Source organism: Helicoverpa armigera, chromosome 14 (assembly GCF_030705265.1).
Source record: "Helicoverpa armigera isolate CAAS_96S chromosome 14, ASM3070526v1, whole genome shotgun sequence".
Classification (NCBI taxonomy): domain Eukaryota; kingdom Metazoa; phylum Arthropoda; class Insecta; order Lepidoptera; family Noctuidae; genus Helicoverpa; species Helicoverpa armigera.
The window spans coordinates 4,246,580-4,268,103 of NC_087133.1; the positions used below are offsets into that span (position 1 = coordinate 4,246,580).

At 36.4% G+C, this 21,524-nt stretch overlaps 1 protein-coding gene across 3 annotated transcripts in view; it reads right to left on the reverse strand.

The window, feature by feature from the left end:
* Positions 1–21,524, reverse strand: part of Antp (Antennapedia) — a 169,851-nt gene that overhangs the window by 120,996 nt on the left and 27,331 nt on the right. The window contains exon 1 of one of the 3 annotated variants that reach the window (XM_049837059.2): positions 13,504–13,521. The exons of 1 other annotated variant lie outside the window; for it this stretch is intronic. The gene's annotated coding sequence lies outside the window, so the exon portion shown is untranslated. Of the gene's footprint in view, positions 1–1,503; positions 1,954–13,503; positions 13,522–21,524 lie in introns of those variants that run through there. One more of the 3 variants, XM_021339566.3, reaches the window with a different exon arrangement.

The window sequence follows — 21,524 nt, forward strand, 5'->3', positions numbered from 1 at the left end:
AAATAAACAATAGAAATAAAAACTTGCAAGGCTAAAGAGGAAGGCCGGACGAGGCTAAATGAAAGAAGTTTGTAAAAAAGTTTGACACATTTTTAGAAACATCAGGCACGAATGCTCGGTCGCGGGGACCGATCGTAAATTTTCTGTAGCGTCAGAATGAAAAAGGGGACATCATTGTTGAAAATTTTCGAACGCATTCTGTGATTTCGTATGTAATCGAGTCGCTTTGCATGACAATAATAAACGCGTTGCTTGTTTGTGTTCACATTTTCACGTCATTTATTTAGTCTACATGATACGGTATTCCATTAATTTTAACTACATTTGAATTTTCGTTGTATCAATTAAACATTTTATGTTGGAAATTGCGCATTCTTTAATTATTTACTAGGCCAATGTTCTACTGACTCATTTAATAAATAATAGGAGGGAAGTAAATATTTTCTCTTTTAGCCAATAACAAAACACCCTCTATCAATGTGATCCATTCAATTTCACCCCAAACGTTTGGTGCGATACATTTTTGCAGGATCCCCAGATTTCCCCGTGATTTTTTTGGCAATCAGATGTTGGATATTGCAAGCGTCTCTCCATCCCCCGATATATTTCCTGTGCGGATAAGAGGAGTGAGCTTCTTTCAACTAAAGCACGATAAGAATTTCATTTCCTCGAGGCTGTAAGAGCTTCGCTATCTAAGGAAGTCGCTGACAAAAATACCTAAGTGATAAAAGCTGAATTCAGTACAGGTGCTGGCAATATCGCGCGCGCCTTTTATTTTGTTGGTGAGGTTACAACGACACATAAGTGTTCATACATTGAGTACTCTCGTACAAGCTTTCAGACGACGTGAGGCGTGACTCCGCTAACACACAGAATTTACTAAAATGATAATGAAAAATGTTCGATAAAAACAAAAGAGCACGATTTCGGGGAATAACAAAACGATTCGGATGGAGCTTTGATTTTATGAATTCCCAAAGCTAGGTCTGAACTTTTGTTTCGGTCCTTTGATAAAAAAAGTAATTCGACCCTCCGATGTGGGTGAGCCATATTGAACTTTGACATGCAGAGATAAGGGTGGTTATCGAATGATCGGGCTATATCAATATGGTTTGATTTCGCCTTTAGGTCTGAGGATCGGGATGACATCTTTTATCGCGATGCATTCCGCTCGACGGTCTTTAAAGAGTTTGTGCTAAGCCGCTATATTCGTATTCCTAACATACCTACTTAATATTTTTGTTTGATATAGATATGGCAGTTTAAATATAAGTACTTAAGTAGTTTAGAAAATACAGACGTATTTAGATTAAAGTTTTGATACACTTTGAGAGTCGATAAAAAGCAAATAAAGTTTTTTGTACCTTCATAAAAGTTTTTAGAGGCAAGATCCCGTGCAAAATTAAAATCTAGAACTAAAATAAACAACGCAAAAAGTTTATATAAACAATAAAAAGTAAAATATAAACTAATAAGATCAAATGTTCTAAACTTAATACTCACAATAAACCAAAATCCTTATAAAATCTTGATCGTATCACTTAATTGGATTAACGATGACACTAGCACACCATAAAACAATCTTCAATATCACTATCAAAAACACCAAGACGAATTAAATTCATCCAAGTTTCTTGTTGGACCACAATAAATAAAAAATAAACAATAATTAATTATTGCTATTATCTTGAACTTGGACCGATTAAGTTCGTATGAAATGATTAGGCGCGTATCGGACCGCGTTCACTACTACGATACGTATGGCCTATACAAATCCTTATTTACAACTGACACTGTTGTCCATACTATAACAGAGTCGTGTTCTGTGCTCACATAGAACGGAGAAGGCATCTGCCCGACATTACTCGAATCCTATGCTACGATAAAACACCGCATCAACCGATCCAGAATATTTTTACACAACTTCACGACCCCAGCATACAAGCTCGACTGTAAAAAAAAGTCACGAGGTAGGGGAAAAATTTCGTAAGCCATTATCCGACTCTATACAAAAGTTTTGACACGAACACTTTGCGCTTGGGCACAGTCTATTTTAGTGAGGTGCGAGACGGGGATATTTTAAAGGCGACTAATCGCGGCGCGTGCGACGGAGATAGATAGATGAATGTGTGTCGCATTTGAATAAAGTTTAGGGGGACCAAAGAATCGTGAGCCGCGGGACGCCGAGTAGGTGGTGATAAAGCATTCGTAGCGAGCTCGTTCCCAAATCGAATGCGATGACTAATAATATTTAAAAAGCAAGATTTGTTACCTGTCCACCGCCGGGAGATAGTGCCCCGTGTTTTTTGGGAGAAAAATACAATTAACTAGCCACAGAACATAAATCATTTAGTTCTACTGATCCATGCGCGGGCTCAGGTTGTACAATTATGCCTTTTCAGTAAAAAAGGAAAGGTGAGGCTTATAGAAAACCATAGAGTTTTTTGTCGATTTTCTGAATAGAGCAGATCATTAGAGCAATAAACGCTGCCAACTCTGAAATGAACGTAATTTGGCGTGAGGAAAAAACTTAAATACGCACTCTGGGCTACAATATTTGGATTAACCATTTCCGCAAAATATTTTTTGCTCCGTCTTTGATAATCAAAAATAATTTTACCTGAAAAAATGGTAGAAAATAACAAGTTCGCTACATTTTAAAATTAATCAAAAAAGCCGTGACCGTATCCGGTCAATTCATTGTTTTAAACTACAATTTAATGAATCTCCCACCGAAATTACTGGCTATGCGTAAATTTAAAAGCTTTTAAGTTTTGCTGCAATAAAAGGTGAACACTCAATCATGGTAAATTTTAAAATTGCGACCTGCCTCAAGCATCAATTACGACGTGGGACTCGGGCACCTCGAATATCGCGAGTGCACCAATCGCTCGCGTTCGAAAATTGCTCGACAAGACCTCTTGGAAATTGTCGGGCAAGCGCTTTCAGAATTGCGGAGCCGACCGACAAATCGGGACCCGAACAACGCAAATTATGGACGCGACTGTGAATCGAGCCGAGTCGAAAATTGCGCTGCAAGTCTGCGATCGGGAGGTCGTGCGCGCCCTAATGAAGACGTTAAGCTAAATCGTGGCCGCTCTTATAGAATGTTATTGTGTTTATATTGATTTTTATGACAAGATCATTTTGTGGAGGTGGCGCTTAACCTGGCACGAGGTTGCGTCCATCTTGCAAAGGAATAAATCTACAAATAAAGATAACATTCAGAAATCATGTCATGACACTAAAGGCCAGAAATTTATAAGCTAAGTTCGCACTACATAAAATATGTAATGAAATAAATTTCAACACATACAAAAAGCAGTGTCACAATAATCAACACAGGCAATTTAATTTAAGCGACATAAACACGAGGCTATCTGGCACTGGCATCGATATTAAGGGTGTGCTAAATGACAAACTGCGGCCGAGAGAGAAATGCTTTAAAACGGTGTAATTTTTACTGTTTATCTCGGGATCTGGAAGGAGATTTCACATTAAAAATACCACCGATGAGTGTTTAACATACTAAGAGTGGATGCGAGCGAATTAAGCTCATCTACATACTAAAGTAAAAGACGAATAAGTCGACGATTCGCTTCGCGGTTGCGCGTAGCGCATTGATTAAAGGCTTTCGCTATACACGCTCTGAATGTTTGCTGGATTTTTTTATAATTAATGCCTGAACCGTTTTGTACATTAAATTTGATACTTGTATTAATTCGGTGAAATGTACCAAAATGAATTATTAACCCGCGAAATTAAATCTAACAACACGTTGTACGCTACCGGACACAACTCTAACGTGTAATTTGTGATCATCCAAACAAAACTACTGTTTTGATTACTATTTGTTCCGCATTTACTTCTGTAATGAAAAATTAAAGATATCATCTTACTACGAATTGCTTTCATACTGACTTAATTAAAAAAGTAATTTAATAAAGTTGATTGAACGAAGGTTTTAATGTCGGTAACATATTATTAAGTCATAAAAAATACAACTTTGATTTACACCCGAGAATTAATTAATACTTGTACGCGATTGCGACAACTTTATCGTACACATGAGAACAAAACCGTGTAAGTACATTGAATATTACGAGTGGTACTGAAACCGAGTCTGTACTTAATTTCGTAAAAAGATGTCCATTATCCAGATCCTTGCAATTGAGATACGAAAAAATTCAAGCACTTTTACAAGGCGTAGCGTTGGCAAATAAAAATCAAACAAGGCACAATATCTCAGTAGGGTATATACGTACAAGTATACAGGCGTATAGGTATGGTTTATAAGGCACAGCGGTATAATCGATTGAACACACCTCTTGATGAAGATATTACGGCGGGCCCGGTTTAGCTTTATTTCTGGACCGGTATGCATAACCATTTAGATGCCTACCTGTAGGTACGGCGAGGCACCGCGCCGGTATTGTTAGGTCACGGGTAAGAGCTCTTATATTTAAACGCAATCGGTATTGCTATGTTTATTTAGTCGTTCCTTTGAGGTTTATAATTAGTTGGTTGCAATTTGCGTTTAGTAGATACGAATATCTGTAATGTTTTGGTAATGGTAGTGCACTAAGTTAATTTTGTAGATTTCCTTTAAAATTAAGATCGGAATAAGTCACTGAGATAACAATGTAATAAACTAGGCATTTCCAACATAGAGCTAAAATACACACACACCTTCAAGACCTAAAATAATTTTTCACTAAAATAGGAGAAGCTAAAAAAATAAACGCGACATTTCTCAAAGAAATATAGAAAGCGATACTTCATAATAACTACAATATTTCTCGAGAGTGCCATTAATCCCACCACCTAATATTTCAGAAGCCAATAAGCCAGCCAACCCTCCAACGCGGCTGTAATCTAAACGACCTTTTTTAAAACTAATAAAAGAGCTCGTTCGAAATAGCCACCGAAAATTTTCGAGAGCTCGAATACTGTGCTTATCTTCGGTAAACAAGAGCCATGCACCCACTGGCTAATGATAGGCATCAATCAACTTCATCACTGTAAATACTTTGGGAGCCGAATGCGTTTATTTTCAGGCGTTTCGTACGCATAGTGTTATGATTTATCAATGTCTTGTATTGTAAACTGTTTTTAGACTAAGTTTTATTGCGAACGGACAAGAAAATTAGTGTTCCTAGATATATTTCCTTGAGGAATTGGCAATCATGAAGGTTGAAGAAGATACAAAAATAAAAGCATCAACATTTAAGTGAGCCGATTTAGCGTTAAGTTTTCCCATCGATCGTACTCAATAACTTAGCCTAAACATATCTTAAGCGGTCCGGTTTGGCTTGCTACTAACTATACAAGTTTATATTTGCGTTCCCTCTGCATTTCCGTTCGATTAAAAACACAATCCTTCAGTGCATTCATTGAGATATAACTTTTATAATAACATGGCGATCGGGCCCTGCGGTGTTGCAATGGCTTTATAATTCTGCACTGATTACAAAGGGGAGCCGGCGGCCGCAATTTCGTCTTGTAGCGATCGTGCTGTACATAAATTATCAGTTATTGATGAAGACATTAAGCTTACGTACCAGTACAACAATTATTGAATATCGGATTTTCGGTGAAAGGTGCAGGGTTGGACTGAATTAGCAACGCTGTTTCGTGAGGCCTGTATCGGAAAGGTTAATTGGTAATTTGATCAGATTTAAGTTATAGAAGAATAATTTTTCAATATAAACTATTTTTATACTCGCCCAAAGTAAATTTGAAGCTCCATACTGTTTAAAAATGAATAGTTACCTACTTCTTTATATTATGGGTAGGTACTCTGAACTTTTTGTTGGGGTCTGTAGATTCTCTGTAAAAGAAACTAGCAAAACACAACGAAAGATTGTATCGCGATAATGTAACCACGCATTACGGATGTCGGTAAAATATTTAGACCTTACTTATCATTGTCAAACAATCTCCATCTCTCAACCTTTGGAACAGGATTTGGTTTATTTCTTGGAAACTTCGTCATTATTACACTATACCTACCTAGTAAATAAGTAGTTAAATGCTGGGTGTTTTAAGATAAAAAAAACAAGTGGTAGGTAGATAGCTACCAACAATCAAGGCTCCCTTCAATGCAATCTGCCGCCCAATTTTATAACCAAGCAAACCTAAAAAATATTACAAGTATGAGCAATACCGACTGACAAACTACATTACATTGACATACTGCTTATATTCCATGTAACATGCATTTAATCATGAGGTTGTTTATTTAATTCAACAATCAAAGATACCGATCTCGACATCCATTGAAATCAGTGCTACTTTTCTCAGCCGCACAACACATTTAAAGATTCAGGAAAAACCATAAGTTACGCTTAGAATTGCAAAGGTATTGTGTAAGAAATCAATCGGGTATCGTGAATCGTCAACCGTCAACCCTCGGTAGAAGAAGTATACAGGCTGACGAGGTCCGTTGAGAACGATACGTGCCCCTAATGCACTATAAGGACAATCGGCATTTTCATTTCCGATTTATTCCGACTCCGACCGATGTTTTGCTGTCGCCTTTATTAATAAACGATTGTTTTCGCGTCAGCTTTTGCACTTCGCTGAATCAGTAATGAGAACAGGATTTTTAAAAGCTCAATTTCTTACAAGTTGATGATGGCGACAACCGGCTCCACCTAATTCCGATGTTAATTGCACGAAGCGCGAGCAAATAAGTAACATTAATTATACACCGTTTTGGCGCGATTATAATTAGTGAAACACTTCATGAAATTGGCTCAACCCTTCAAGTGTCGTCCTACATTATTTCTTGTGAGTACTGCACGCAATTAGGTTCTTATTCTGTTAAGTTATTTTTTTATTATAATCGATACGATTGTGGTGAGAGACAGTGTAATGATTTATGGAACTCGCGCCTCGGCTTTAAATAATACATCGCCGTAAGCTTTCAACGTCTTAGAATGAAAGTCACGACTGTAATTTTAAAATGTCGATATGGATGCTTGATGATTTTATTATTTGTTCACTATATTTCACGATCCCTCGTAGCGTTTGAATATTCTCAAGGTTATTCGTTCTGGTTTACCATTCTGAATACGATATATCAAAAGAGGATTTATGTGTTTTAAATTGTCTGTTTGTTAAAGAAGTCATATTATGTTTCATAGTGTGAACGCTGTATTAAAACGCAATACATTAAAAATATATATCAATAAAATCTTGCAGATTTTGAAGAGAAGTTTTATTTAATGTTTTGAGACCCTATTTATTAGAGCAAAAAGAAGTAAATAAGGGGCAGAAAATTATGTATCGATTAGGTACCGTTTTTGAGTAGGTATGTAATATTGCACAGTAGATAGATTCCCCATCATTTTAGCTTTATAAAAGAACATTAGATGGTATATTAAACTTTACAGTACAACGTTCAAAATATAGAAACTAAAGCCTCAGGAAAATGGCCTATCAAAAAGCAATAAACAACTAAAGGAGTTAACAATAATAGCATAAACCGCCACTAATATTGATAATCGTAAAACTCCATTGATTTTCAATGAGCTTCCACCAAGTATAAGATATTAAGTTCGCAATACAAACTGCGAATCGTCCAGACCTGCGACTAGTCTTAAACCAAACCTTTGCGATTGCGATTAGTCGCAACACCAAACCAATAATTAAATCGATAGATGATCTCATACCGATTGAAAATTGATATCTCAAAAATCTTAATCTATTAACAAGCAAATTAATTATTAATTAAATCAATAAATTATGCTCACAATTTTAAACAAATACATAAATTCTGTAGCAGAAAATTTGAATCCATTTCGTTGTAATTCATGTCATTTTTATGATGTAAAAAATTTAAAAAATGTTATATATAATAGGCGTAAAAGTCTTAATTAAACAAAAAATTTTAGGCATGTATTCTACCAAAATCTATATAATGGAATGACGTGATAAAATTAATAGCTGTATACTAAAATTTAGTCGCAAAATCGCCGCTCTGCGCCCACAGTAAGATTGTTTACGAGCTTCATTGTTTGCTCTCTCCGTACTATTGTGGGTTGGATCCACAGTTGGATCCGCTATTATTTTATTGACTTCCTACCAACTGGCTGGTTTATTGTACAGGTTAGTATTTGCTGGATTGTTTGTTATTAAGCTTCGAATCGGTTTGTTAATCGCCGCGGTTATTGGACGCTATTAAGTCGCGGTATTGAGGGGAATCATGCTGTCCGCTTTTAATTTATAATCGGTATCGATTGTGATGGCTTGTCTAATTGAGTCGTTAAATTAATTATTTTATCTTGTTAGGATTTGTCTTGATAAAGTTATTATAAAAGTTATAGATTTGTCCGGGAGTATAGATCTGTAAATGGTATTTTGCAACTCGTAGTAGCCTGTTGACTGTTGGTACATCTCACACTTTTTTCTTTCTGTTACAAGTACAAACAATTAAAATTAAAAAGGACTTTAGATTAGCTACTTTTTTACAGCTATATTTTGTAAAGTAAATGACATCAAAATCGTTATCCTTCGGCAAACCTGTTGATACTATTAACATGATCTACTGCAAGGGAGCTCCAAACACATTATGCAAACTTCACCTCCCTCAGAAAATCTTAGCAAATTGCTTTTAATACAAGCTACCTTACACTATGATTTACTCAGTTTCCCTTCAATTTGTCAACAGCATGATGCCATATTTTTCAATAAACAAGGCGTATATTCTAAGCCTGATTTATGGGAACAACTAAGTTGGATTCTAGTTTACCTAAGAGTAAATACTGGGTCTGTTTCTTGGCATACGATGTAATGAAAGATGTCTCCTAGTGTTAGTTATTAATAGACTGTCAGTGCAATTAATCGATGGCTATTTACTTGAGAACATATAGCTTCTGGTGGTATATTAATGGCTGGTTCAAACAAATCTTTGTATTTAACACCTTTCGTGCGAAGCCGGGAAGTGTGGCGTAGGAAAATAATGGTGAAACCATGTTTTTCAAGCCTACTGTTTATAATTTAAATGTTTTATGAGTTGAGTTTATTTTATTTAAACTGGTTTTTGTTACGGAATTGTTTTGGAGTAGGCACTGTACTTTGGAGTTACTCGTATCACAGGTCAAAATATCAACGGAATTGTTTTGTGGAAAAAATCGTCATTTTATGAATGCCTATTCTACTTGTTCGCAGTAAAAATAATAAAATTTAAGACAGTAATATTTTATGTATTTCGTAAAATAATAGATACAAAACAATAATATTTAAAACAATAGGTTTGAATAATCATGACCGTTGCATTCGGCGATTATTTATTAAATATCTACTAAAACCGACAAAGCTTTGTAAATCACCTTTATTAATTTAAATAAAAAAACAAAATGCATTAAAAACAAAACACATGTGACAGGTCAAATAAATAATACACAAAACTGTTCAACGCTAAGGCTTAGACTACACATAACTTTTTACCACACACTACTTTGAATTCTATCGTCATTATGCGGACAATGACATCGGAAGACACTGTGTTTTTTTCTATAAACGGTATACCTTTTATCGCGAATCGGCATTTTCAACGACATCTCCAAAACCGGTTTTGTATCAAAACTTCTCGATTTTAAAATGAATGAACCACGTTTAGGAGCCGATTGGGAATTTTCTATTCAATTTATAGGTCATAAATTAAATCGATGCGAATGGTGAACGTAAATCAATCGATCTTATCGATATTTTTATCATAATAGAAAAGTAAATAGAAAAAGGGTTTCTAATCAACATGTCTGGTTATGTAAATTCGTTTTAATCTTACGTAGGTAAAGATAACATACGTGTGAGTAAGACATAGGTACCTGATAATCTTTTTTTTTTCAATTTCTTGATTGATTTATTTCTTTTATGTATCTAATAAAATTTCAGCTTTAACTTATACTACATATATTTAATTACTCATATGTATACCTAATTGAATTATATTCAAAAGTATATATCTCTACATAGGTATGTCATAAAATGTCAAATGAACACGAATCAAATGAAGCGAGTTTCACTCCCACGATTTCCAATTTCTATGGATGTGATATCATGCTTACTTCCTGAGCTTTTAACGATATCTTTATCTAAATTATTATGTTGTTTTAATCAAATACTTAAAATTAGCATCGTGGTGTAGATAAGATGATGTTTTTAAGGAACTGGTGCCACCATTCTTGGTTTCGGTCTGTTTTATCATCAATTTTCTAGTTTGTAATTCAGAATTTTACAACTGTAGGTGCAATTAATTTCGAGCCAGTCTGTAACTAGTTTCTATTACATCGGCAAAAAAACATTGAAAACACTAAGATTTACTTCTTGTCTCAAATACAGTGTGATGTCATTTCAATGTATCGAAATATTTAGAACACTTGACTTCTCCAAGAACACAATAAGAGGTCGAATTAATTAAGTCATTCGCACATCCATAAATACACTTCAAGTAGGCCTTCATCATATTTACTTAAGTTTATATAGGCGACTACATATTTTCTGTGCATGCGGCTTTAACAGGCATAATGGTACAAGTTGCTAGGTGCCCTGCAATAATCCATAATGGATAAAAACGTGACCAGAACGCATGTAGCTGAACAGCGCGAACCTTACGTACCGCTTTAAGCCCGTTTAAGTGTTGCCAACTAGGGCTTTCCAACGAAAACGCGTAAAATACATGACACTTTATTTCTTACGTAATTAAATTCCGTATTTAAAATCCGAACCCAGATTCCAAATTCGATTTTCTGGCAGCTAGACAAAGCAGAACACTGGCCAGAAAGATCCTGAATGCCATCAGTTCCAACAGCTCGCTCTACTTCGCTCATTCTTGTTATTCCACAAACCGACTGTTAATCTTAGTTTACGGTATCAACAAGACAAACGAGACCTTCTTTTATTTATATGGCCATCGATCAAAGCCAAAATAAAGACGGTAGCCGTCGGTACTCCATCGAAACGCATGGTCCTGATCTTATGCGAAAATTCCCCACATTGAGTATTCTCCGTATGCGTGCGATGTCAAGTGGAGGTGTGCTAGTGAATAACAAACGAGCAGTTGGCAGTGAGCCTGTGATGAGTTGGGCCTTACTATGGATGCGCAAGCGAGATTAACCACGACTGCAAGTGAGATTTTGCTGACTGGTGAAGCAAAAAATGATGTCAACAAGATAAGGGATTTTTAATTTTGTGGATGTGTTGATGTCAACTGATGAAAATAACAGAAAATATTAACGTATACATACGAGCAGAATTAAATGTTAGGTTGAATTTCTGTATGTTTTTAACTTTTCTTGTTCTGATGATACATCCAAATCAGTAAGATCATCATTTAAAAATCAATTTTCACATTAGAAATTACATTTGTGAAATCAACAAACAAATCGAGATATCCCCCATGTATATCAAGAACCAGTAGTACCGGCGTCATGTAGTCGCAATCTTGGAAACAAGAGTATCGAAGACAGTGATGTTGGCAATGAACGGGTACTGGACACTTGGAGAGCCGTCTCCGGTACCGACCCTGGGAACATAGCGATGATATTACATTTATTTATCGTACCACGTCAACCGATGTATGAAGCTGATGGATGGAAAGACTTTGAGCAAAAACACGAAATTGTTGAAATAATAAAATATGATAGTGATCATTTTATTGAGCAAAGTAATCTCCGGTGAAAACATCGAGAAGACGAAAGCTAAATTCGATGAATCTGACAGATGCGCAAGAAAATATTATTCTTACTGAGATGATTTACTAGTTTGCAGGTCACTGAAGTAACAATAAATCGCTCAAAACGATGACCTTAAAGCCACACACTTTCGAACCTATCGTCACGATATCGTGACGGCGTCGGAATCATCAGATCAATTGTTACGTATATGTCTACAATGCCAATAATGCTGCAGCCAATTCGTATGCAATACGTCGTAGAAAGATTTTTTATTTGGCAGCCTCTTGAACTTTGCAATTGGCAATATATCGTACTACAACAGTATCATACGTTACTCCAGTTTCCGTAACGCTTCCCACTAAAAGAAATACATCTAAATGTCTGAAGACGTTCTCGTAATATTCTAATTCAGGCGTTTTCCCAGGTTACGAAATGGTTTCTAAAATAGAATTGCATGATCCGATATCGCCACTCTCCTGTTTAGAATTCCTTGGAGTCTGAGTAAAAAACCCAAATTATATAATGCGTTTACGGTGAGTTGGTCTAATATCTGTTTATACAATCTGCCTGCGACTCGTCTAATTGATGGGACCGTGGCGTATACAGAATGCGATTATTGTGATTCATCGTGTCACCGGTGGCTACATGATGAAATTTACTAATCTCTGCCTTATATAAAATGCAGCGCCTGTTTGTCTGCGTGTTTGCACAATCATTTCTTTAATCGATGTCGTGAAGGGAACAGGATTTATGATTTCTTTATTGTTGTTTCGAACAATAACTTTATGAAGAACTCCTTGACGGATTGGAATGGAATAATTTATTGTGAATATTTTATTCATTTGTGAGAATAAACAGTAAACGATTTTTTATACGAGTTACTGAAGAGGTTTTATATTCACGTCATTAAAAAGGCGAAATGAAATCTAATTGCCCAAGTTGCGGTACACGTGGCTCCAGACTTCCTACAATTACAGTCTCCATGAAGCCGGGAAAGAGCAACACTCTCACATTACCGCTTAAACACACCACAAACACAGACATCAGGCCGAACCGCGCAAATTACTTAATTAAACGCGTCAATGCGTCCTCAAACCAATAATAAAGCTTAAAACTGGCCGTTATTTTTCATCTGAGACAGGTAATTTTAATGCATATTTAATGGGCAATTCTTGGCTTCAAATTCAGTAAGATAAGGTACGGCTATAATGCATGCAGTTTGCCCCCTTGTGTTATTTATTGTGTGATTTTTGGCAACAAAGCTTTAGCCCGGTACTTGGCTCAGCTAGATGTGCATGCAATCTTCATAATGCATGCACTTTTGTATGATACCGCTGGAGGCGGTTTGACGTGCCCAGTGACGTAAGCACTAGAGTGGCTCAGCTAGTGCATTTGGAGCTGTTATCTCAAGTTATATTGTGGTAAATAGCAGTTCGAGAGTAGGCGGAACCATCTATCTATAGTAACGTATCGAGTGTTTGACTAGGTTCGATGCTGGCTTCACGATTAGGAAGTGGAACGACTTATCAATGGGAAATGTATTAGTCTTTGATAAGTTCGCAATCAGCCTAATGCTATAAGGAATTAGATGAGTCAGAGGTTTATTTCATGCCCTACTTCGATTTAGGTATTTACATAGTTTACGTGGCATTGAATTATGTTTTCTCACTTTTTATACGATGTATATTTTCATGGAAATATATAAAACGGAGAAAGGTGCGACTGACGAAAATTCTTGGAAATAAAGTAGAGTTAGGAATGCGTAGAAAGTTTACGATGTTATTACGGTCACATTAAAAGCAACAGCTTTTCAGATACTCACGTAATGTAGTTGTACTCGTAAAAAGTAGTAGCTGCACACGTACCTGGAAACAATAAAAAGGCTATTAATATGAGCTGGTTTATTGTTGATTTCGAGATAAAGAGGAAGGAGCAATTATTTATTTGGGAACACGAGTAAGAAATGTAGAACTACAGTTACTGTTCAATGCCCTTAAAACGTCAAGAGGTCACATTCATGCTAATAAAGATATCCACGTCTTCAAAGGTAGGAGCTACAATCAAAAGGCATTATTCCTCTAGATTGAAACTACTCCAATTTCGACTCAGTTGACGCCAAAGTTAACTCTCCAGCTCTCCAGAGAGCGTAATGAACTAATTACCATTTTTGCTTGCAGGCCAGCATACGTGCAACTACCCTTGGCCGGCTCCGACCGTGTACTTCATTATGACAAGCCTCTAATTTGGCCGAATGACATGTCGGCCAGTCGCGTCATGAATAATTCCGTACAGCCGTGTCCGGGCCGTGTCCGGGCCCTGTCCGGCGAGTAAAGACGCTTAATTGAGAGAACAACGTGTTTGTCGAATAAAAGCGTGTGAACTTTTTTCTGAATCTTAATAACCTCGTTTCGTAAACGGACAGTTTTGAATTTATGACGTGAAGTTTTTACTGTCCCTACTTAGTATTGACGAGATCAAGCCTTTATGATGTCGTACGTGATATAAAATTGTACTCTACGTTAAACAATATTGTAAAAACTATCTGTTCGTCCAAAAGAGAAACTGGGTGTCACGAATGCACAGTAAAAAATCATATTTCGAAATTAAACAAGATTACCTGTAGCAGATATAAATTATCACATGCGACTGTTTGCTTTTCATATTTATTCTGTGACAACATATTCGGGGAAAATCGCGTCATAAATAAATCTCAATAATAAAGAGGTGACGTTTAATATTTGATTTATTTATGTATTATGATTTATAGTATATAGAGCCGAAAATACCGATCGGACTAAGCAGTAAGCACCGCCTACGCACGGGGTCAAACATAAATCATATTGCGACATCTCAAAAATGCCAACTTCAAAAACATGTTCGCCCCGTGGCCAGTACCGCACGCACCGATGGTAAGACAAGAAAAACAAACGTAAAAAATAAATTACTTTTGTATACCTCCTTTCTTTCCCGTTGTTGGACGCCGAACAACTCATAAATCACAGAAAGATAAGCATAAAAAGATTGTATGAGGTGGGTACACGGTAGAACTAAACTTTTCGTATTTTGTTATCTCGCGTCAAGCGGAGCCTACAAAAAATGTAGGTACGCCTACACCTTTCCCCGAAACCACTTAGGTAATAGACGAAAACTCCAGGCTTTACATAACTGACCGACCAGATTAGTCACGCCGACAGATTAAAGCAAACTCACATAGCTATACTAAATTTCTCAGTAAGTGTTAAGTATCACGCAATTTTTGTTACAACTTAGATTTCTTATCTCAAATTCCATCATAATAATTCTTATTCTATTTTTTAGTTCAAACTAAAGCGGTGGGCAGCGACTATGCGAATAATTATTGTCGCTACGCAGAGGAATGACTGCACATATTTTTCTAAATTCTCGGTGATATTTCAAAAGTTACGTTTTAAAATAAAACTGGTTATGTAGAAAAGGCTAATGTATGTAAAAAGCATCCGAGTGTTTCATGCGACGTAAACTTTACAAACGACGTATAAAATTTACTCGTAATAAAAGTAAGTATAAAGCATGTATGTGAGGAAAAATCCTAAATCTTCCACGGTCACCTGGGCGCTTAACAAATAGTGTTGCGCGGCGACCGCATGAGGGGGGCCGTTTTGTCAGGGCTGGTATACACGAGCGCCTACTGAGCAATTAGATTTGTTAGCTTGTACCTACCCGAAGAGTTTCATCACGCCCCCGCTCAACAACAGATGCTTGGACTAATAACCTCTCGAAGTTTCCCCCTCGCCGCCCCCGCCCCGCGCCCCTGGGACTCCCGCGCTACCCCAGCCTCCCCAAGCAACCCAACTAAGATAGATTGCGCCACCATTCTTGCAATTTTCCTGTCGTATCTTGCCTCGTAAATTCCTAGTGATATATAGGTTCGGATCTCTCGCGATGCGACCAGGAGCATACTCGAAATATGATAAGAGTTATTTATTATTGTTCTTATTGGTTTTCTAAGGGGTGGCAAGTAATAGTATTTTGATTGGACAGCTCTCTCGATACCAACTTTTCATATTCCCTCTGTTATTGTTATATGGTCTTCTGCGCTCACAGAGCCAAAAACAAGGCAAGCTATGTGGTAAAGCAACAAGCTCAACAAATACTTAAAAAAACAATAAACCTGACAGCAAGAAATCGATACAAACAGTTAAAGCTGTCATTATTAATGTTTTCAGTGCATCTCTCAATCCATCAATCCAAATAACTCAAAACGGTACAGCTTTTCTTGCAACTGAATCGACAAAAACAACAGTAAACCCAAATTACTGAACAGAACACTCGGATAATGAACATAATGATACACCAACGTCTTCATTAATTTGGAACCAAATTAAAAACAGCCAATTATTACGGAGCTGCAATCTCAATACATAAATCAGGGTAAGTACTGTAAGAAACTATGCTGGCCGACTTAGAACAGTTTAAAGCTCTGATAATCCCGAAGTATCCTTTGGTAAGGACGATGTAGATGACGCAGAATTTAACCCACAAGTAGAATAAGATTAAGAGTGACCTAATTGTCTTTAAAACAACGAAAAACCGCACCTATCTACCATTAAAAATATCAAAAGAAGCATATATGTAGGTAAGTTTCTTTGACTTAGCTCAATAAGAGCAACGAGATCGACAAAATTAGAAGACAAAACAAGTGAATGCCGCAGCTTTAGAATCAACAGAATGTTCATTAATTTGAAGCCCTATTAAAAACAGCCCAGACCTTACAATGCAGCAGCTATTTCCATATTCTAATAGCAATAAATTGTGATTGCCGTTGGTTGAGTCATAACTTGAACTATTAGTAGTTTTATAATACCATGCATAATGATAGGGAAGGGTGTTAAAATTAAAAAGCTCAGTCCGTCAAAAATAATACATAAGTCTAAGAGTGAGGCCTTGTGCCCAGCAGTGGGACGATAAAAAGGCTGTAACAGTAACAGTAACAGTAAGTCTAAGATACAATAAATCCTCCTAATATAGCTTATGTATTTGAAAGTGACAAATAGTTATATGTAATATTTTCCATATCCTGTCAGTTCTTTAGGACGCCAAAAATACCTTCTCTGCCTCGATGCATTCCTTCCGAGCAAGTAATGTGAACCATCACTTAATCTTTGGATGCGTATTTGTAAAAAATCCTATCCAGAAGGTCTTGAATCTGGCCAAAATTATGTACCTATAGGTAAGACTTGGATACAGCATCTTTCGTCCGCCATTTATGTCTATGATGCATTCGCACTTGTCGTTTAGTATTTGTCGAAGGCATAAACAATTGGAGGGAAGCAGTACCCTCGCAGACGACGGAAGTAAACCGAGTGTCGGTACCGGAAATGTTATTGCCGGAACGACTACTACATCCGGTCGTGTAGACTTCAAGTCTACGCCGGTGACGATAACTGTCTTTGCCATTTTTGAGAGTACCTTTGTGGACTATGCTTTGGATAATGCAACAGTTATATGTAATGTTTGGTTAGAGAGTATTCTTGTAGAGCTTGGTGTGTTTTGAGGGTAAAACCGTCGTATGCCGTGATGAAGGCAAGTTTGCTGATGCCATCATATCATCATCTTCCGCAGCTCTTCGTAAGGGTGTGTGCATAGCTTATAGATAACCGTTGGTTGATGCTTTTCTGTGTGAGTCACTTTTTTTCTTTTGATGTCTTATGGTACCCCGAAATCAGTTTTAAAAGTTTTCACAATAACTAGTTCTCCAATTGAATTAGATCTAGTCAAACACTAGCTTATTGATAGTTTTCCGTAGTATAAGGTTGTATAAAGAAAATCTCTAACTAAAGAATTCTATATCTGCAAAAGTCCAAATATATGGCAACTATTACCACCATGAACTGGGTAATGCTTTAACAGAACAAGACTGATAAATGATAGCTGGCAACACTATCTAAGTATTTGTAGTTAAGTCAGGTTGTGGAAAATATCGGGTTTACTTTTACTTCGGTATTTCCCGAGAAAGCGTTTAATGTATATTAGAAAATTGAATCTTTAATATGGTTTCCATTGAGCATAATACTTGGAACTAAACCTATCACGTACTGTAATATCGACACATACTTACAAAAATACAGTTGCCACGTACCTAATGATAATTAAAACGAAAAAGAATAGCTAGAAAATTCATTTGAACTTTGTCAAAATTCTTTAGATTATCAACGCGATGATAAACATTTATTATCATTTTTTCTTTCGTAATAAACCAAAAAAAAAGATAATTATCCGAGCACTACAGTCCATTCTTCACATTCAAGGGATCCACGCACGAAAACCCATAACCTCAAGAATGCAAAGGACGCGAACGATTTTTAATACACTCGGCACCCTATAATGGGTGTTTTCGCACCCCCAGACTGCGGTGACATTTCAAACCCACCGTTCTATGAAAAAACAAAGCTCGAAACATTATGCAAATGGCATTATGTCGGTATTTTTGTACGTTTCGCCAACTTTATGAGCCGAACAGCAAGGGTTGAAGGGTTAAGACAATTTGGGATCGTAAATAAAAGTTTTTGATGCCTCATTGTAGTTCTTTTTCAATATACCCTCTATAGTACAACCCTTTGCTGTCAGTGGTAGATAAAACAGTATTCAATTATTAATTCTTTTGTTGTAATCTGTGGCGTTATGTGGCGACCCATCCATATGTCCGTATTTATTTGGACCCTGTTCGCGCAATCCGATGAGAGATTATTAATTTGATTACTTATTTCGTCATTGAATATAACAAGTGTATATTTAGTAGGTAGTATTGCAGGTATTAAGAATAAACCTTTCTAAAAATCTAACACATTTTGACTACTTTTGTCTATGTAAAAAGATGTAGCTCACACCAAGCTTAACTACTCATGGAGGCCTTGAATACATACTCAATAGACAAACCTCTTTACTCCAAGGCAGACAGTATGAAGCTATCTCCAGACATCTCTCAGACTCACACACCACTGTTTACATCATCCATGAACATTTAAATTAATCTGTGTGACTGATGTCTGAGTTAGTCCACTCAATTCCAGTATTCAGTCCAGTGATGCAAGCGACTACTTACTCCGGGTTATCGCTCAGAGCTAGATCTCATCACAGATTCACCAACGAGCCTTGATATGTGGGTTCCTCAATTTGTACGCATTGACGTTGAAAATGACGGCACTTGTCGCCTGTCGATCAATTTACCTAGATTCAGGTCAGTCAACTGAGTTATGGAGTAGAAAATTGTCCCTTGAGATTGTTAATATTACGGTCAGAATTAAAATAATAATAATATTACAATTATTGTAAGTGGCATTTACCTTAACCTAGTCTTGAGAACGTTATTAATAGGAAAACCATTAAAGTTTACATGCAATTGAGAGAGCCTTTCTGCGAAGCCTCTCAAGCCAAATTAGAAACGATATTTAAATATATTTATTTTTGATTTAAAATGAGTCTTATTAATTGCTCAAAGATCTCAAAATCGCTCAAAATTTTCTTTTCATTTCGTCTAGTTCATGAATGGTCACGCACGGGTTTCAGACACCCACCGCTGTCAACCTCTTATTCGTGTTCGTAACATCCACCCACTAGCTGTCAGTACTTATTATGATACCTACATGTCAGGCCGTCGAACAGGCTTTATGTCGTGTTCCATTTAAAACTACACAATAGCATGATGCATGTGGCTATTGTATTGTAGCAAGCTTAGCTACACGAGTATCTAAATGTCATACAACGGTTTCAAAGTTATGGCGGATAACAGAAATTGAATATCAGAATGTTGTGTTACGTAAGAGATTCCAATTTCGAAAGTCTTCTTTTTTTCAGAATCCATTGCAACGTTTTGAACTCATTCGAAAAAAGAATTATAATGCAGCCTGGATTCATTCAGAACTTTTTGGTTCTCATCATGAGTTTCTGTTACCTATGAGAGTAAAATTAGTACCTCGTAAACCATAATGTAGGTCAAAAGGGCTAACGACCTAATCAAAATAGCTAATACTGACCCTGCTCTACGGCATGCGGAAGACTTAGTTAAGAATCATGCAACGCTTTGAGTCGTTGCAACAAAGAGGATAGACGACAAGAAGGAGCTAAGTGCTTGAAATGATTTCTTATACAACCTTTAGATAGGCAATACGTTGATTAACCAGTCGAATAACAATATCTGGCCGAATTTCTTTAAGCAAGAACAAGCTAAAAGTACTAGTTACAAGTTTTTCTATGTAACAGAAATATTAATTTACATAAATTTCATGCCACATAAATACGCCCAATAAATACAGAGCCTACTGATATATAGCACCATAGATTTATATCCGTCATCACGGCGGTTGTTGGGTTCTAAAATCAAAATTATCATGCAATTTTAGCTAAACCAAAACGCATTTAGTTGACAGAATGAGATATTTCCGCAACATAAATATGTTTTGCATGCTTCCCTAATGACAAAATGTTTGATATTCCAACGTGTATACTATGTAGCGTAGGGTTAACATGAAAAAGAAAGAAGGTTTGTTCAAAATAGTTCGGATGTGAAATGTGAGCTTTGTTTGGGACTGAATTTTGGTAGGAATTTAAAGTGCTTTTAAACAGGACTGCTTGATTGAAATATATTTCTATAAGCTTTATGACAGCGAAGATATATTTTATTTTTATCTAGAGATGATTTTTCTATTTTTTTTTTAGTTTAAATCTTTGGTATTAAGTTCTTCATCAGCAGGTACATATTGCTCATCTGACTCATCGTATTATATACCTATCTTCCCCCACATACTTTCAACTCGCTCCTATTTTAATTTATGTACAAACTATCTCTAATCAAGTATGTATTGTACCCCGACATCCAATACGTCATTTGCATAACCCAAGCACATGTGGTCATATACAAAGGGTCGAATGGGCCCTGTATTTAATTTTCATAAAACGAGTACGGTTTTAATACGTCTGCGGTCGAATAATATCCTAACCCTTTTCTATTTCAAAATTGGCTTCGGTTGTTCAACCGCTTAATTTATTATTAGTTGGACCTACACCTATGTCTGGGTAATGAATAGACTAAAGAAAGGTCTTATGGAAGAAATCTAGGGTCGACGACTGTCATTGCCAAGATATTCCAAATTCAAAAGTTGTAACGTCAATAGCTGCATTGAAACATTTTTTTACAAGCTGCCAGAATGTATCACGTCACTTCGGTATTTTCAGTTGTTAAAATATAGCTCCTCTTTTGTTTTATTTTCGTACCTTTCTTCGGCGTAAGCAATAAACAAATAAAGCTTTTATCTTGAAATCCATAGCTAGATAATCAGCGCGGGGCATCCGCGCGGCTGGGCGCGATGATTTATGCAATACTAACATTATGATACATTTGCATTTTGTTCACAAAGCCAGCAATGTATGCAGTAACGCTACACAATAGCTACGGGTTAATGTAGACTTCGGTTAGTCAGGAATGGTTACGAGGAATGATTAGGTGCTATTGTTTATGTGATGCAAATGCGCGGCCATTATAAATAATATAGTATTTCTTATTTAGATTGAAGCATATAAAGTTTTGCATCTGAGTATGAATTTCTGCTGCGCTTTAATTTAATCACAGAAATACACAGTTCACATTCAAGTTAAAGTGAGGTTAGTTTTTGAAGCAATTTGCGCCATTTCTCGTTAGTTTATCGGAAATGACACAAGAACTTCAAGAATGTTGTCAATTTATGAATTCAATGAACATACAAAGGGAGAAAGCGAAGTTATCATGTCGATCGTGTAAAAAAGTGTCTACATTTCAAGTACCGAAAGCCCGAAACCTTTAGTACCAAATAATGCTATAACTAAAACATA